General features: G+C 33.7%; 1 pseudogene; it reads right to left on the bottom strand.

Moving 5' to 3' along the window:
- Positions 1-4,879: 4,879 nt before the first annotated feature.
- Positions 4,880-18,830, bottom strand: LOC102617065 (potassium channel SKOR-like; annotated as a pseudogene).
- Between the last annotated feature and the right edge of the window lie 767 nt (positions 18,831-19,597).

Genomic DNA, 19,597 nt, shown 5'->3' with positions numbered 1-19,597 from the left:
TTTTAAAAATTATACTAGCAAATCCACACAACAAGCAATCTAATGTCTTAATAAAAATTGAAAGCAATAAGTTCAATCAAAGCACAATAATTAAATAGCAAGGGAAGAGAAAGCAAACTCAAGGATTTTTACGTGGTTCGGCAATCCCCGCCTACGTCCACGCCTCCAAGCACACCGGGCTTGAGGATTTCACTATCCAAGCCTTTCCAAGGCTTCAAACGTTTACAATTGACTTCAAGGTGTCAATGAACCTTTACAACAAGAGATTATCTCTCCAATCTCTTCACTCCAAGTGTTTCTCACACTTGTACTCTTACAATTTGATGAGAAATGAAAATTACAACAAAAACTCTCTTTAAGAGTGGATTTATAAATGATAGCTCAATGAAGATTTAATCTATGAAGATTTTCGAATTTGAAGCTCAATATAAGTTGTGTGCACTTGTTTATGCTTGCTTGAGTTACCAAAAATGAATTGGTTTTGAGTTTATATAGTTTGAACTCAAAAACTAGCCGTTACTAGCCGTTATGCACATTTTTTGTCGTAACCGGCTTGCCGTTTAACCATATCCGGTAAGCCGCTTTCGTTCTGGTGCTTACTGCCCCGTATCCGGCTTGCCGTTTATCAGTATCCGGTAAGCCGCTTGATACAGTAACTGCTACAGTAAAATATTTCCCAAAATTTACAGTTTGACCCCAAAACTTTATAAAATTGTACTATGGCCCAAAAGTTATGAAACTTTACAAATAGGTCCAATTTCAGAATTTCTAAATAATGCTTTGTTTATCCCAAAACTTTTTGAAATTATGATATTGCCAAAGATGCTATGACACTTTTCAAATAAGTTCTTTACCAAAATTTCAAGCAATACTTGTTTATTTCAAAGTTTTCAAAATTCTTTCAATTAAACCATAAACTTTGAAAAACAACCAATTTCATAAAATCATTTTTCCATTAAATATGAAACATTTATAATGTGAAAATAATGATTTATTTAAAAAGAATAAAAACAATCAATTTCATGAAATCATTTTTCCATTAAATATAAAACCTTTATAATGTAAAAATAATGATTTTATTTAAAAAGAATATTAAATAATTTAGGCTTAAAAGATTAATCATTCTTAAGTGTAAGCATGTATTTACTATTTATTTAGTTCATAAAAAGAGATTTTTGAATTTCAAAAATTCCTTTCATGAATTGAGGATATGTATTGATATGGAAATTAGTCATTCATACCACCTAGAGGGGGTTAGGATCTCCAAAGGGAAATTAGGATCCCTCAAATGTAGGAACAAGGATCACCACGTGGAATTAAGGACTCCTTGAGGTTGGAAACAAGGAACTCTCAATCGAGGCCATGAATTAGTAAAAGACACTAAGCCAGTAGGGCAAAAATGTAAGAATAAGGCTTATTAATGGAAGAGACTCACAGAAACACGATAATAATGGATGAAAAATTGACTACTAAACCACCAAGCACACGAAAGTAGGGGCACGACCTGGGGGCCAATTATGCCAACTGCACCACCATCCCATGACCTCCTAAAATACAGGAGGTGAAGTCAATAACTGCCCTCATTCGCCAAAATAAGGGAACCTAAAAATGTGGTATACGATAAATGCTATGCTACCCTCTTAAAGAGAGGTAAGTTCACTTGAACTCCAGTTTTATGATTCAACTTGAATTCTTCAGCCACTAACTTAAGCATCAGATCAGAATCACAAGAAATCCCCTTTTCTAACCATATTTCACCGCTTTTTGTTTGCTACTGTGTGTTCAGGTGTACCTTCATCTGTTGCACTTGGCTTAACTCTAGGCAAGAAAAAATTAGGTATCAACACTCAGTATAAAAAATTACCTAAATATACTTAATTTGTAAAGCAACAAAATAAATAGAACAAACCATGGGAGAATTTGATGAACATTATTGCCACTTCTCTTCCTCTTCTTCTCTTCTGTATGTTGTATAATGCTAGGTGACAAAGTACATAACAAAATCCTTGTTGGATTTTGACTCGAAATCTTCATCAACTCTATTAATCTAAAACAATCAATTAGCTTCATTTTTAAATTCAATGCCACCATTACTTAATAAGCCACAGACTTATGTCAGCTGAAGAAATTAAATGTCTTCACTTTTTCATGGCCTTGCATGTGTATTACTTGTCTTTACCTACTGTACACTTTAGCTAAGCCATGGCTTCTATTAATTGTTCAATGTATGTATTGCTCATCCATAATCTCTAATTAATTCCATGTCCAATAAAATAATTCAATAATCTAAAAATAAAAATAAAAATGACTAATACATATATGTTGTTTTAACTAGATTTTCACTAGGATTCAATTTGAACTATTGAGTAGTTGTTCTCACCAAATTCAAGTCAAATCTGATTTAAACAAATAAATTTATGTTTAAAATGGGAGATTTATGTTAAGTTTGGATTTAGGCGTGTTTTGCTACTTTTGGGGATAGGAGGCATAGCTGAGGTGATATGAGAGGTGAGCTGAGGTGATATAGGAGGTGAACTAAGGTATTCTGAGTTTGGAATATTATGGATAGCTCAGTAGAACTCATGGACGTTAATTTAGAAAGTTGACATGAGACCTCAAGAGAGCTTAGGGAATAGCTTTGGTGAACTCAAGGATAACTCTAGAGAGTTTATCTCTGAGGATCATGGTATATAACTTAGGTGACCTATATATGAAATATGATATGGAGTAAAACCATCATAATAAGTAAAAAATAAGCATAAACAATAAAGACCACACAAGATTTTATGTAGTTTTATGTTTTGGCCTACATCCATGGGAGCAATCATCTCCAACCCACATGTACGTGAAGTATTACATGACTTTCCTTACAATATCAACAAAGCCTTATTAAAGGTTGTTTATGGTGCATAATAACATAAGGAGATGTGGATCTTATGAATATTAGAGAGTTTTCTAAAAGAAGATTATGGGAAAAGGCTTCTTTGGAAGATGAGAGGACTAAGATCTTGCATGAAGGTATAAAAATAAAGAAAGAAGGTGAAATAGCCTCTCAAGAAACTAGATCTAGAAAAAGAGCCTCCAAGAGTTAAGATCTACATGAAATAGCCAAAATCTACCGTGGAGGTATAAAAATAGAGAAAGAAGTCCTAGATATGGAGGAAGAAGAAGATGAAACAGTCTCTCAACAAATCAAATCTAGAAAAAGGGTTTAGAGTTGGATAAAGCAAAAAAAAGAGCTCTCTATCAAAATTGAACATGTAGCGCTCATGTAGGAGTGTTCCTGAGGGTATTTTGGTAATTTTGGACAATTTAAGAATTTCACTGATTTGTCCTTTGCAAGTGAGGTTATTTTAGTGCTTTTGCCTTTGGTGCTTTAATGGTGACATGCGTGACCTTGGGAGGAAAGAAAATCTTTTAACTTCCATAGCTGGCCATGTAGGCCCTCAACATTGTAGTCTTGTTGCTTTTTAGGGGCATCAAAGGATAACTGACATGAGTTCTTTTTATTGCTTTGGTCAAAGAATATTTATTCCTATTGACTCCTTCTTTTAAGTCAGAAAAAGAGATATTTTATTTTTTCCCATAATGGTGTGCACTGTTCATGTGCTGGTATAACTACTAAATTTGGGTTCTGATAATCTTCAAACTCTTTGTGAGTTATACTCTCGTTCAATCAAACTAACTCTAATTTGGTTGACATATCATCAAGTCATTAGTCTATTTCAGCATCAAAATTTTCCCCAAACATATATTAAGCATAAAAAATATATGTATTATATGCTTATCAATATGTTATTTGAACTCACTAAATTTTTTGCCACATCCATCTTTAAAAATAATTTTTTTTAAAAAAATTCCCATTAATCTGTCTTCTTCTCTATCTCACTGTATGTGTATGTTTTCTCTCTACCATCACTTCTTGCAAATTAATCTCTCACTTTTACTCACTTCTAGCCATGGATTATTTTTCTTCTTTATTTCCACTCTTTGTGTCACTTGAATTCGGACATTTGTTGATTGTACTTTCAAATTGGCATTAAAATTTATAACTTTAGCCAATTCCTAAAACAAACAGTTTTATTCAAAGAGGTTTTAAGATGGATGTGGCAAAAAAATAAATATTTCTTAATAATTTCCCATTAATCTGTCTTCTTCTCTATCTCATTGTATGTGTATGTTCTCTTTCCACCATCACTTCTTGCAAATTAATCTCTCACTTTTACTACACTTCTGGCCATGGATTATTTTTCTTCTTCATTTCCACTCTTTGTGTCACTTGAATTCGGACATTTGTTGATTATACTTTCTAATTGGCATTAAAATTTATAACTTTAGCCAATTCCTAAAACAAACAATTCTATTCAAAGAGGTTTGAGGAGCTGAAAAATTGGAAGAGAAAATATGAAGTTAATCAAAAATATTTTTATAATAAATATTTAATTAAAGAAGAGAGTGTCAGAGTGTAGAGAATTATCCACTCCACAGAAATCTTAAGTTGAAGTAATTATTTAGAGAATATTGAGAGAAGTCAATTTGAGTTTGCTTTTCGTTATTTCCCCTTAATTTTTTTGACTTTTTAAGATCAATTTGAGATGGCTTGAGAATTGACATCACTCGGGCTTGTCCCTCACTTGATAGACAACAAGCCTTCGTTCCTTAAGCTATCTTCACTGCATCTTCAAATCTTATCTGTCGCTTTTTTTACTGTTTTAGAAATTGATTCGGGCATCATTTTCCGAAAAACAAAAGATATAAAATTCTTTTGGCTTGATATCGACGCAATGAAGGACCTGTAAATAATGATACAACTTGTGCTATCTTCAATACATTTTCAATTAAAGCTTCTTCTTATTATTGCTGAGAGCATCGTAACTCATAATTCATAAGCTCAGATTTTAAAATTCCGAACCAAAATACATGCTTAATCAAAGCCGATGGCTACAAATATGTATATGCTGTCTTATACAACATGTATATGCGTAAGACATATCATCTATGCATATATAGTAAAGAATGTAGAAATGCAGCAGATATACTGATATGTAAGCAAATATAAGACAGGAATTAAGCTGCAATTTTTCATTTGATAGCCACCCAATTTTTCATTTGATAACCTACTGTGTTTCACTGATTAAGTATAGTTTTTGACCATCATTAATCATGTCTACATTAAGAATTTTACCTCCATCTTCTAATAACATCGAATGACCACCTGGAAAATCTAACTTATCTACTGTAAGTTTGATAAGCTCTTCAATGTTATGTGGGACCCACAACACAATTCCATGTCTTCTATGCATTTTCTCATCCCAAGGGTGGAAAGGGAACACAGTGCATTTCCTTGGGTGCTTTTTACTTGTAATTATCAACAAAAGATTCCATTACTAACAAATATTTTATTACTTGTGTTTTGTATTTCAACATCCATCAGATTTTGATTAAATGATTGATCCTATGTTAGGATCCCCATTCTATTAGTTAAAAATAGAGAACTGAGCAAGTTGTTTGCATTTGGATCCCCAAGTTATTGGATCATCTAACAAGTCTGTTAATTACATTTGAGCATCTACATGTAGATATATCAGTGTATAAATACTATCATTGTCCTTTTCCTGAAAGATATTGTATTAGGAATTATCTCAGCATAAGACCAACCTACATGGCTATGCCAATGGTGACAACTTTTTGCCAACTAACAAGATCCTCTATAAACATACCTATAATTCAGTTTTTTTTTCATTGTTTTTATTCATAATTTAACCTTCTTTAGAAAAACTAATTTGTTCAGCAGCTAGTTTGGGTAGTATTTAAGATAAGACATATCAAATAGATCAGAGTTAGCATAATGGAAGTAGTAATAGATTTTCAGCAATACCTATCATGCCTTGAGAGCAATAATGGAATTTTGACAGCTGAGTGCATTTTGCATCTTCAAGTAGCTTGATCAAATTTTTGTTTCCACACATTCTGCCCTCATCAAGAGGGGTGTTTCCCCATCTGCACAGTAAGTATTCAAAAAGCAATGACTTCCAATGAATACATTTTTCCTCTTTTATTTTATTTTTTTATTATTATTTTTTGGTTTCTTTCTCAATCATCAAAGGTGGTTCACAGAGAGTGACACCAAACAGATCAGTGCATTTGTAGTAAGGCATCAAAAAGGTTGAATTAAATGCACATATATAGCATGACTGTATCCATATATCTATGAGGCAAAATAAAGTTTTCAATGGTACCTGTCCTTTGTAAAGACACTGGCACCAGCCTCTAACAGCAACTTTACCATCAAATATAATCCCTCTGAAGCAGCTACGTGAAGTGGGGTCCGGTGGTCATAATCTCTGGAATTTGGATCAACGCCATTGGACAAAACTCTTTTAAGGAAATCTGAATCCCCCCTGGCAACAGCAGTACATAGCAAACTACCAGCGTCATCTACATTCAAGGAGGCCCCTTCTTTAACTTAATGGCTTCTAGCAAGGGTGTGTTCCCAAATTTATCTGTGTAAAACAAATCAACGACACATGTTACCATGACTTGACGGACAGATTAAAGTTTCATAGACAAACTAATATGGAAATTATTTCATTATACAATTACCTTTAATGTTAGTGTCTACTCCTTTTTGAATAAGGAAAAGTGTAATATCTTCATACCCTCTTGATGTTGCCAGATGCTGTTGAAAGCAAAAGATCATGATCAGATGGCAACAATTAGTTGAAAAACTCTCAGCAATTCTGGTTCCATGACAACTTGCAACAGCATAGAAATTCAAAAACCCATTAATCTCATATCAATTAAATTGGAATGCATGTTTCTTGGAACTCTCATCCATAAGGAGTTAGCAATAAGGCTTGGGCCTATAAAGAACTGGTAAAGTACAACTGAAAATAAACTTTTCTGTTCAATTTAAACATATACACAGGTAACATAAAAAGTAGTAGAGGTTGTTCTTCATGCTTATATTTAATTTGTCTTTATCCTGAATATTCCAGAAGTAGAAATCGTAGAGTTTTAGCATTTATCTAATCATTTAAATGCAGTACAAAACCCATTGTTCAATAGCATTAATTTAATCTTCAACAGTACTAATTTCATAGGCAAAGACAAGAAACTATCCTGTCACAACTTCTCAATGGTGCGGGTTATATCACTACTAAGAACTCCATAATAGAATTAAATTTTCAAATAAGTAGCAATGTTAGCAATTGCAGTTCCAAACAGGCTACGATGACCTGGACCTACCATTTTCTACTATCAGAAAAATAAACCAATACCAAGGGGGATCTTCCATCATAATTTGTCTTGTTCAGATCAGCTCCAGCACGGATTAAACCTTTTAGCTGATACAAATCTCCATGGTAAGCTGCACTATTAACCCTCAATGCAAGCTCTGCTTCATGCTTACCAATGTGAAATGTGATGTCTGACTCCAGCTGCTTAAGTCGAAGATTGGATTCTTTGCCCTGTCAATTATGTAATTGCAAAAATTGACTACTTAATTATTTATTGTTTAAATGAAAAATCCAGTGATATTTAGTCATGCTTTTCTACCTACTACAGCCACAAACAGAAAAGTAGAACTTCAGCAGTAGCAATTAATTCATCAGCATAGTCATATATTAATACATAAATATATCTCAAGAATACTTGTAAAAGACTGTTTATCAATCCGCAGAAGCCTAGACAGTTCACATATACGAACTGTATAAGGCCGAGGAATGTTGCAAAGAATAGAGACTTCTCCAAATGAGCTGTTAGGTTGTAGTTGTGAAACAGTTTCTTCTGATCCATCTTCCCCCACACCAACATCCTCTTGCACAAAGGTAAATTTTGCTAATTTTAAATAATTCCATGGATTTGTAGTTTATAAGAGTGGCTTAGAATATCAATTAAGATAACCAACATATATTAGGCGGTGAACAAGAATCTATTGCTTATAAATGTTGCAAAACTGGCCATACCACATATTTGACACTTGGAAACCATTGCACAAATATGCAGCAGGGATATTGTCTTTCAATTTTATTGTAATTTGACACCTGAAGAAATAAAATGACAATAGACTTGCACATAAGAGATATGAAATATACAATGCTAGAAATTTCCCCTTGGTCATTGTTTTTGTTTTCTGTTTGAAGTAGAGATTGTTCACTTGATCACTGCAGTGTCATTATTTTCAACAACGAAAATAACATGTTATAAGATCAATTTTTTTCCCCTCAAATAACCAGTAAATGTTTTCTTTCTGTTTTATTTTTGGGGGACTGTTGAATCATCAAAAGTGCCTTATACGTTGAAGAGCCAATTTAAAAAAAAAATTGGTATATTAAAATAGATTGTACTTACAAGTTTTTAAACTGGTCAGCATGAAATACAGCCACTTTCAACATGTGTTGATGCAGCCCAATGTGAAAAACCAGTTTAACATATATAAATGTGTGAAGCTGTGTTTTTATTTTTTTTTTTAAAAAAACTTACATATATTTCAAGCCAAGCAAGGAGAAAAAAGGACAAAATAACATATATAAATGGGTGGCAAGAACAATCACAGCAACATGCTGAAAAATGTCATTCATTCTTGGGGAATATAAGCAAAATAATAATGAGCTTGAAAAATCATTGAGAAGACAGAGAACATAAAGCAAATGAGGAAAACAACAAACTGAATGACTGACATTGCAAACAAAAGGATATTTGATCATACCAGCACCCCATGACAGACAAAGTAAAGTTGATCTATCACATTCCCCTATTCCATTATCACTTCTCCTGGGAGAAAAAATTCCTCATGGAGTCTAATAACCTGCCAAAACAGAGAAAAATACAAAAGATAATTTATATGGATTGTTTTCATTTCTCGGTAGTAGTTAAGTGAGGATGTTTATGGAAGATGAGGAGAGTTCTATGAGAGTGCCTAGCCATTACATACCAGCCCTGTGACTGCATTACACCAATGCACTAAAACTAAATTCACAAGTCATACTGTTCAAAACAGCCTTTTCAACGACTTATGTTACAGCCAAACATCCATCCTTGCCATACAAAATTCAAGATGTATGCTAAGAGTTGTGAAATCGTTACATGTAGTACATAACACATGTTTCAAGGTGCACCCATTGCCATGTTCTACTCATTACAATAAAGAAGTGCCAAGTCATGGGTAACTAAATAGCATCAGTGTTAGTTTCCCTTATTTCAACATTCAATTTATGGCATTTTCTTGCATGATGCACTAGGTAAATGGACGGCTAAAACTTACAATTTGATTAATAAACTCTGAAGAGCATCCCTTAAAAAGAGAAACCTTTTCAATATACGGCATGTACAATGTTTGAGAAATCTGCAAAAGGAAAAAAAAAAAGAATGATAAGAGAAAGGGAAACTATGTCAATGTGATAATCTGTACTGTTAAATACAGTACAAATTATGTTTGATAAGTAATATATAACAGACAACATTCATGAATAGATATTATATAACATAACATATGTTTTAAACAAATTTACAAAAAAATGGTGAATGATACTATAATTAAAATGATTTAAAAAGGTAAATGTTCTATCACGTATGACAAAGGTTGTTCACTAGGTAAACATTGACTTATGTGCCCATTTTCAGATTCCTTCTATGATGGAAGTCAATTCAAATGCCACAAAAGTTTTTGGCTTGTGATCCTGTGGAGATCATTCAGGTACTATCTTTGAGAAAAATGAAAAGAAAATGAAAAACATAATTCCCCATTGATTTAGAGACCATTTTCTGTAACTCTGAGACAGAGGGAAGCCTCTCTTTTCATTAACCTTCCTCCTGGAATTCCTCTCCTTGGGTATTGGGTTAATGTAAAATTAAATTTGATGATTCCTGTCCTGAAAATCCTGGCCAATAGGGAAGAATCTTTCCAGATTATGGTCAAATATACTTTCTTATTATCTAGACCAGCAAAAATTTGAAAATATCATACACATGGATATTAGATTTCTACATGTCTCAAAAAGTCTGCTGGAGGAAACTACTTTAAGTCCAATCATTAGATGAGGTTGGCTTTCACAATATATGTGACATTCAAAGAAGCAGTTTCGGCTAATTTTTTCAATGTCCACACCACATATATGATCATAGAATTTCTTCTACAATTATGGACTTCAAGTAGGTTTATAGACTTTCTTCTATAATTATGAACTTCAAGTAGGTGAGAAGGAAAGCAAATGATGACACAAAAGGATCTAGACTTATTTAGGAGCATATCTTCACATTATGTCCACGCCACATATATGATAGACTTTCTTCTATATTTATGGACTTCAAGTAGGTACACAGACTTTCTTCTATAATTATGGACTTCAAGTAGGTGAGAAGGAAAGCAAATGATGAGACAAAAGGATCTAGATTTATTGACGTGCATATGTGTTGCCGCACATTAAATGAGTATATTTTGAAAATAGAATTTCTCCTGTGTAAGGTTCTTTGCTTTAATCATTTTTCTTTTTAAAAGTAACCAATTATGATAGAAGGAATGAAGAAAAACATAAAGTGATTGCTCCTACTGAGGTATTACCTTAGCACGAATGGAGACAGGGATATCCTGGAGAACAGAAGCCTCAGTGTAGTTACTCTCATACTGTAACCGCATATGGCCTTTGATCTGATCACGAATGTCCCTACCAAGTCTATTTCGGTTCATATATTTAATGAGATCTGTCATTTTGTCCCTAAATTTTTCGGTCTTTGATCCTTTCACAATCAATGCAGTCATGTTACCAATCAAGTAAGCTCCAAGAACCATGTCAAAGGAGACATAAATCATTATGAATATCATCTCCCTTAGATTAACAGCATGTATATCTCCATAACCTGTTGCGCAAAACATCCAGTTCAAAATGTATATGTTAGATAACAGGGCAATTGCTTTCATCACAAGTGGAGATCAACTATTTGCTATGCTGTCAGCCTGTCACAACTAACAATCAATCATGTTTGAATAAATAAGCCTTCCATAGATTGAAATAGATTACCATATCTCATTTTCAAGCCTTAGTATGTATACACAAGCATAAATTTTTCAGATGACAGAATCTTGATCCAACCTTTTCACATACATATGTTTAATTGTACTGTTAAAATCTTGCATTTGTATTGACATCAATGGCTCCCCATTAATGTTTCAAGATATGTAATTTAAAAACAATAAGTTTGCATTTCAGATAATCTAGAGCTTTTGTTTCCATTAAAGTGGCATTTTGAGTGTCCATTGCTTTCCCCATTGAGATATTGAAAATTAAAATTCCAAAGCACTTCAATCACTCAATAAATTTTTCTAGATTTGAACTTTACAAGACACAAACGATGAAGGAAAATAATATGAATCCGCGATGCTGTAGATTATATAGAGTACAAATATGAATTAGAAAGGTAACTTACCAACAGTGGCCATGGTTATAATGGCAAAATACATAGATGTTGTGTATCGTGTCCAGATGTCGATGTCTCTGAAATTTGAATAGCTGTAATCACCCAACTTCAAACTTCCAATCCATGTGTACCCCTCTTTTTCAGGAGGCAGAGTGGTAGCCAAATAGTAAAATATGCAGGCAGCAGTATGAGTGTAGTAGATTTCAACAGCACTAAGCTTAATAATCCTGGTAAACAGATAATTGATTCGTATATCCTTCTCCAGCTTTTGGAAAAATTCAATCACCTTTCGTACCGGATATAACCTAATCCATAAAAGGTACCTAACTTCTTCTTTTCTTCCACAAGCCTGGAAAGAAAAAACAAAAAAGTCTCAGATATTTAGCCAACTGTCTCCCGAGAATTTGAAAACTACTTGGTCAAAATAGCAACATCTGCACATTTACAACTCCGAAAGATCATTATGTTTGTAACAACTCTAATCAAGTCCACACATTGGTAAGTTAAGGCTTGGCATGTGAGTTTATAAGTACTTGGGCTCCCTCTCTTTACAATCCAATTTTTAAGGATGAGTTTTACCCGATGTACCCTTAACAATTAGTACCAGAACAAGTTGTTTTCTTAGAGATAACCCTCGCTACGGCTGGTCCTGGTCTCATGACCTTCGTGTGTCACCTAACTAAGGTATGAACCGTCGTGATTGTTAATTCCTGAAAGAGGGATGGACTGTGACAGACTCTAATTGAGTCCCACATCACAAATCTTGGCATATGTGCTTATAGGCATTTGGTCTCCCTTTTCTCACAGGTGAGTTTATAAGGCAGTACACTCAAGAAATAATATGTGCGGTTATAAGTCCTCAGACTCTCTCTCCATGTTATAAGCCGGTTTTTAAGGGAAATTTACAAAAATAATCATAAAACTTTTGTTATTTTCACAATTAACCCTCTCAACTTTTTTCTATCAACATTAGCCAAACACACGTTTTTCTCCCCAAATTACCCTTCTTTACAAACCAAAAGTAACTTTCTTTCTCCCCTTTCGTCAAACCAAAGGTAGCTTCCCACTCTTGAATCATCAACCAACGGCAACGGCAAAAGGCAAAAGGCAACGATAAAAAGTGAAATCTGATCATAATTTATCCAGATCCAACACTAATCGGCATCACATAGTGGTATGAGTTATTTTCTGAACTTGCTCGAGAGTTTGAGTGAACTGGGAATCGTGGTTTCATGGGTGAATCTGGCGACAGGTTGCCTGTCGCACCAAGTTTTGGTGCGACAGGCAACCTTTCGCACTAAGTTTCGTGTGACAGTCAGCCTGTCGCACAAAAAGCCACATTCATTGCAATTAACTATTAATTTGATAGGGCTCAAATAATTTATTTTTTTTATAATTTCAAGCTTAATAGATTCAGTTGTACTTGAATTGCGTTACGATGGTTGGTGGGAGACATTAGAGGATGGGCATATAGAGTATATCAACGGTAAAAATAGAGCTTTTTTGGTTGGGAAAAATTATCTCTTTGATCTGTTATTGGCAAGAGTATACGATGTGTTACAAATTAACCCTAATGAATATAGTATCACAATGAAGACAACTTTGAGGTCTAGTAACACATTATATTGTGTATGTGTACTGCCCATGGATATATTTGATGATGAAATGGTGAGGGTTGTGTTACCTATGGCATCCAACGTAGCCAATTTTGGATGCATTCCTATATTCATGACCACATCACCTCGAGTTCCGAGTGAAGGTATTGAGCCACATGTTGATACAGAAACTTTGTTTCGAGCAAAATGTCTGGCCTCGATAATGAAGAAGAGGTGTTGCCAAGGACAATATCGCTGCAATAATATTACTCTCCAATGCACGACAATTATGACAACATTGATGATAATGGCGTTACGTTACAGGATGTTGGAGCAACGGTATTTCCAATAACGACGTCGTTGGAGCAACGGTATTCTCCGTATCACAACAATGATTTTCGGGACAATGATGATTTTCATGATGAGACAGAGGGGGATAATGTTTGTGCAGAACCTTTTAATAATATGAGGGGCACTCATTTCAATAATGATGGTGATGATGGAGGAGCCGGTCCTTCGAATGTTCCGTCGTTTCAGCATAAGAATGAGTGTGAAGACAATACTTATGTGAATAACAGAGGCAATAGACTTATTCCTTCTATGGTTCGATCGAGAAGGAGAATTGACTCCCTCACAAGTCTTGCTCCAATTTTGCCTTCGAACATGGTTGCTCCAAGCTTTGTTAGCAGTTGTGACTCAGATGATATTAGTGTGGGTAAGCTATTTACTGAGAAGAATGAGTTTATATTACAACTACGCAAGGTTGCCTTTAGGGATAAGTTTGATTTCAAGATTGCACGGTCTACAACGACATGTTTCGAGGCTCACTGTTGTTCGGAATCATGTAAATGGCGTATTCGAGCAACTAGAAGTTCGAACGAGCAAAACGTTCCTTGGGTGGTGTGGAGAATTGATAATGTACACACTTGTCATAATGAGGTATTGGTTGATGGACGTAATCAAGTAAGGAGCCGGGTTGTCAGTCATATTATCGTAGAAAAATATATTCAAGACAAGAGAATTTATACTCCGAATAACATAAGAGCAGATATGCAACAGGAATACGGTGTTCAATTAACATACCAGCAGGCATATCGGGCGAGAGAAGTTGGTCTTGAAATAGTTGGAGGCAACCCTGCGAAGTCATACAACTTGCTCCATAAATACTCTCACGTACTAACTACAGCGAATAAGGGTACAGTCACTCACCTCGAGCAGGATGGAGATGGTAATTTCTTGTACTATTTTGTAGCACTCGGATCTTCCATCAAGGGTTTTATGCAGTACATTCGGCCTGTCATTGCTGTAGATGGTACTCATCTGAAGGGGCTATATCGTGGAAGTCTAGTAACCAGGCACCATTCAACAATTGACAAGCGAATCAAATGCTCACCAATTTGAAACCATAACTGATCCTCACGACTATCTTTTTCATGGGCCACTTGCCTCAGTAAAAGATTGTACAAAATTACCCCACTAAATGGAAAACTTTGACACTCCAAGAAATGCCCAAATATATCGTTCTTGAACATATTCAACTGTCGCTTTGTTAATTTTTCATCGATGGCTTTTACGACCGAAGATAAATTACACATGCTTGAAATTCGACCCGGAAAGTGATCGACATAACGAAAATACATCCTGCCTACTTCGATATCAGACGATTCTAATTTCGAAATGTATTTGTAATATTTAAAACATTATTACATTGCATTTACAACAAAAATAAAATAAATTTACTTGACGGAAAAAAAATTATAAAGTCATAGTAATTTGGTGCGACAGGCAGCCTGTCGCACCAGATTTGGTGCGAGGGGCTTGCTGTCGCACCAAATTGGTGAAACAACACCCATTTGCGCGCGCGCTGCTGCCCAGGGATGGGCGCGAGCTAGCGCCCGTCGCTTGGGAGAGCGGCGCGCGCTCTAGCGCCCTTCGCTGGGCAACGGTTCCCTCCTTAAGAAACACTCCCAAATTGAGAAAGAAACACTCCCAAAACAACAACAACCACCACAATCACCACCACCACCACCACCACCATTATTATTCTAAAATTTCATTTTAAATTAATGAAAATAAAAAAAAATAGCTAACCTAGATTTTGTTGAAGACTGTAGATGGTAGATCGGACGCCGAAGAGGGATGAAACCACCGCCGACGAGGGATGAAGCTGCCGCCGATGATGGGAGTTTGTTCGGTTTGGGAGAGATGGGTGAAAGAGAGTGTTGGGGGAGAGATGAAAGAGAGGGGTATTTTGGTCTAAAAGGGTCTTTTATGGCTAATGTTGATAGAAATTTATTTGGGGGGTTAAAATGAAAAAAGCCAAAATTGTTATGGCTATTGGTGTAAATTTCCCGGTTTTTAAGGATGAGTTATAACCAAATATTTATGCACTATAAAAGTAGTACAATCAAGAAATAATAATATCTTGTAGATAACATCCCAGGGCAAACAACTGAGTAAATCAATGATAAAACTAGATTTCAAGTACCTGCGATGCAAAGAGAATTTAAAATTAATTACTTAGTTAGAAGTAAGAGAATGAGAGAGGAAGCAAATAAATTAAATTAAATTTGAATTACCTAAGAGCAATAGGGGTGCGCTTGTAGACCAAACGATAGGTCTGGCTATCTCTATAAGCAAGAAAAAATTGCAAGATGATGTCAACTAGGAAAGCAATTTGTCCTGCAATGTCCAATATAAAGAGGTTCTCTGGTAGTCCCCTGAAGAATGCAAACTCCATTGGTTTGAAGAACGATGAATATAATGCCCATATCAGTATGAATTTTGTCCATATCTGATACCACCTGCAGTCATCATTTTAATCTTTAACTCCATTATTTATATTTCGTATATATTTTAATTTAGATTCTTTACTTAAAATGACCTAAATTTTGAACCATTATTCAGACTAATAATATAGAATACTTGTTATTATTATTTAAGTTATATTTTAATGTGTTACATTAATATTTATACTATATGGTACTGAAAAATAAAAGATGTATACTAGAGGACGTGGGATTAAAAATTAATTTGAACTTTATCTATTTTTTATCTTTAAAAATATTTTATTGGTTGGCATTCCTCTTTCCTTAATTCTCATGCAAAGAGGGCTTCAATCTCCCTAATAGTTGTGGGAGTATTTCCTTTGATTTTTTATCCTAAGCTTAGTGGGCTTCAATTATCTGTTAAGCTTTAATTAAATATTTTTACTACGTGTTAGACTTTGGTTGTATTGTATATAATATTAAAAAATATATTATGTATGATTTTTTTTCTATTTAGTAGTTTACGTTTTATCTATTGTGGGAGAAAATTTTGTATAGAATTATCTCACTACCATAGTACAACAATTTAAAACTCTGCAATGTAGCAAAGTATTCGATCCTTATGTAAAATCATCGGTGGATCTACAAACTTATGACCCACTAACCGAGTCTATGACCATCTATCCTCTAAGAAACTAAATCTAGGCATACTTGAAAGTAGAACTGATAAAATTTAACACGACTTGATTACCCGATGCATGTAAGACACGAATAAATGGGGACGAATCATCAAATTTGACACGATTATTAAATGAATCAGGTCCGAGTCGACACGATTTTTTTTTTCGTGTCAGATTAAGGTTAAAGCTTTTGACCCATTTACGCGACCAATGACATCATTATATTTTCTACTCTAAATTTGTGTGTAGGTTCTTGTCATAAAAACTCAAATATTAAACATGATTCTCTCTTTTCTTTTTGTTTTGGAAGGATGAACAAATATACAGTCATTTATTTATAAGATTTTATATAGATTTAGAATTTCAATAGTGTAAATGTGTAAAATATTGGTAGATATGTATATTTTATAATATCAACAAATTATATATATAACAATCTCTAAATGTTTGATGAAATTTTGTTAAGTATATAGATATAAAGCAAGTTAGTTGGGTAACCTGTTTATTTTTTGTGTCGGGTTAATGTCTCAACAATTTTGACACGATTACTAAATGAGACGTGTTTGGATCGACCTAAATTTAATACGACGCAAAATTAACACGACACAAACACGACTCATTGACCCATTAAAGGCCAAATATACTTTAAAAAAAAATTTAAAAATAAATAAATAAATTTACCCCCATCCCCTAAAGTAAGGAAGCGATTTTTTTTCCCAATCAAAAAGAGTTGTGGTTTTACCCTGAAACTTTTGTGTATTTCTCTGAACAAAAAAAAGTTAATTATAAAAATATTTTGAAAAATGAAAACTAAATTAATCCCAAGACCAAAAAGGGTAATTGTTGAATTGTGTAAAATTGACGTACGAATAACAATTGTTAAAAAAATGGACACAATTTTTCAATTATTTTTTAACTTTTTTTATAGATATTTCCTCCCCCCTAATTGCCCCCAATTTTTTTTAGAAAAAAAAATTATTAATTTTTTTTTGAAATCACAATTCGTGAATTATGAAGTATCACAAATTTTCTTTGAAAAATCTTTCAACAAAAGAACTGAGTTTTCAGCTCGTGAAAGTAGCAACATTATTCCCACATTGTAGTAGGTTACCGAACAACTGAAATCAGCTATTTGGTATTTTACAATCAATTCCACCAATACATTTGAATTCTCTATGCAAATGCCAAACGAAAAGTTTATTTGTTAAAATTTACAGCACGTGCACTCAATTGTATCTCCCTAAGCACATGCAAAACTCATCATCAATATTTCATTGCACAATTTGGAATTCAATAGAACAAATAAATATAAGTTCTTAAGAAAATCAAAATTTTTAATTATTTATAAATTATAACTGTGGATTGAGGATTTTATTTTGGACACAACTTGGAAAAGCATTAGAAAGTAGGGACACTCACTGACATTGCATTTAATTTAAAGATGTTCGGCTTAGTTAGTAGTGACGCAGTTTTATGACGGCAGTAGCGTTAGCCAATAAAAAGCAAACACGTGTAGAATAGTGGCGGGAAGTATTACCCTTTCACCTCAAACTTGAAAATGTATACTTTGGGCCGATGAAAAACTTAATGCCAGGAGGATGGTACACAAAAGCACTGGTTGCAACCATGCCAAAGTCTCCTCTTCTAGCGATTGGGGAGGTTACACCGACGTACAGTGCTCGATGAATTTTAGACGGTTGACACTAATCTTTATCTTAATGTAAAGAATTTTAAAGTTGTATATTAATCAAACAGAATTCCGTGATCATAAATTATCATTCCTCCAGTTAATCCCAAATTTTCCCAATAATCACGGAGACCATATTATTTATTCTGAAAAAAGAGATTGAATTTCCACACAGAGAGAGAAACCAGACAGACTTGTTATCAGGATGAATGACTGAGCCTTTGGAGAAATGTCTGATACCAGTGATTAAAGATGTCCGCTGAAGTTTCTTCGAAATCCAAATCCAAATCCAAACTGATTTGCAATCAAATTGAATCTGCTTCCTCTCGATGATCTGAATCCTTCTCTCAAATCATCCACCTCATACTCTCCTTCTTTATCAGAATCTCCCACAATCGATCTCCTCTGCTTTGCTCTGCTCCCCAAGATCCCTCAACTCAATTCAACTGACTTTTAAATTCTATCCAAAAATTGAAAAAAAAAAAATACAAGCTAATAAATTAAAAAGAGTCCAACTGCAAGTATGGATTACCTCTTTCTAGAGACTAGACAGAGAGATGATGAATCACGAGAAAAATGGGGGCCTTATACCAAAATGACTTTCAAAGTATAAATGGTTGGATGTTTTTGTTTAAGCGGCAGCATGCTAGATACCACCACAACTTGCTCCATGCGTTTGCGTCATCTCTAATTTACAGCCAGAAAAACTAAATACAATAAAATCTCTCAAACGTGACGGTGTTGAACCAAATTAATTTTATTACAAAAAAAAGTTATATTTTAATAGATATATAGTTATAAAAATTATTATTTTAACGTAATTATTATTGGATCAAGTGATATAGTAGTAAAGTGCGTGTATATATATGCTACTCTATTGATAATTAATTATTGGAGCATTTCAAATCTAACGTATAAATATTAATAAAATAGATAGATCCAATTTAAAAAACTAATATGTATTTAGTGTTAGAAATACGCAGAGTAATTTAAAAAGTTTATGAAATTAACTATTGTCCCAAACAACTTTAAAAAAACATATTTTATTTTATCTAAAATATTTAATGGAACATAGTATATATATTTTTATAATATACATATAATTATTATTATGTAGAGGTAAGTTGCTTAAGAAAAATCTACAAAATTATAATTTATTACACTATAGAGTTTACTTTGATCTATAATTAAATTAAATTAGAATCAAAATTTTCTTTGACTAGATAGAAGTTATTTCTATATAAAATATTACTATAAAATAATTTTATTATACAGTGAAGTTTTTTATTTTCATTTACTTTTTTGAAAAGTATATGTACATCTAAAAATAGACTGATGTAAAGTAGAATATTTGAAATGCCCGGAAGATACGATTAAAAAAAGAGCAAGATTACTCCCAAAATACACGTAAAAAACTGATAACTTTCAACTTCAAGATGAAGAGAGTAGGCG

This window comes from Citrus sinensis, chromosome 9 (genome assembly GCF_022201045.2).
Source record: "Citrus sinensis cultivar Valencia sweet orange chromosome 9, DVS_A1.0, whole genome shotgun sequence".
NCBI classification, from domain to species: domain Eukaryota; kingdom Viridiplantae; phylum Streptophyta; class Magnoliopsida; order Sapindales; family Rutaceae; genus Citrus; species Citrus sinensis.
Note: the sequence above shows the minus strand (reverse complement) of the source record. Positions and strands in the feature narration are given on the sequence as shown.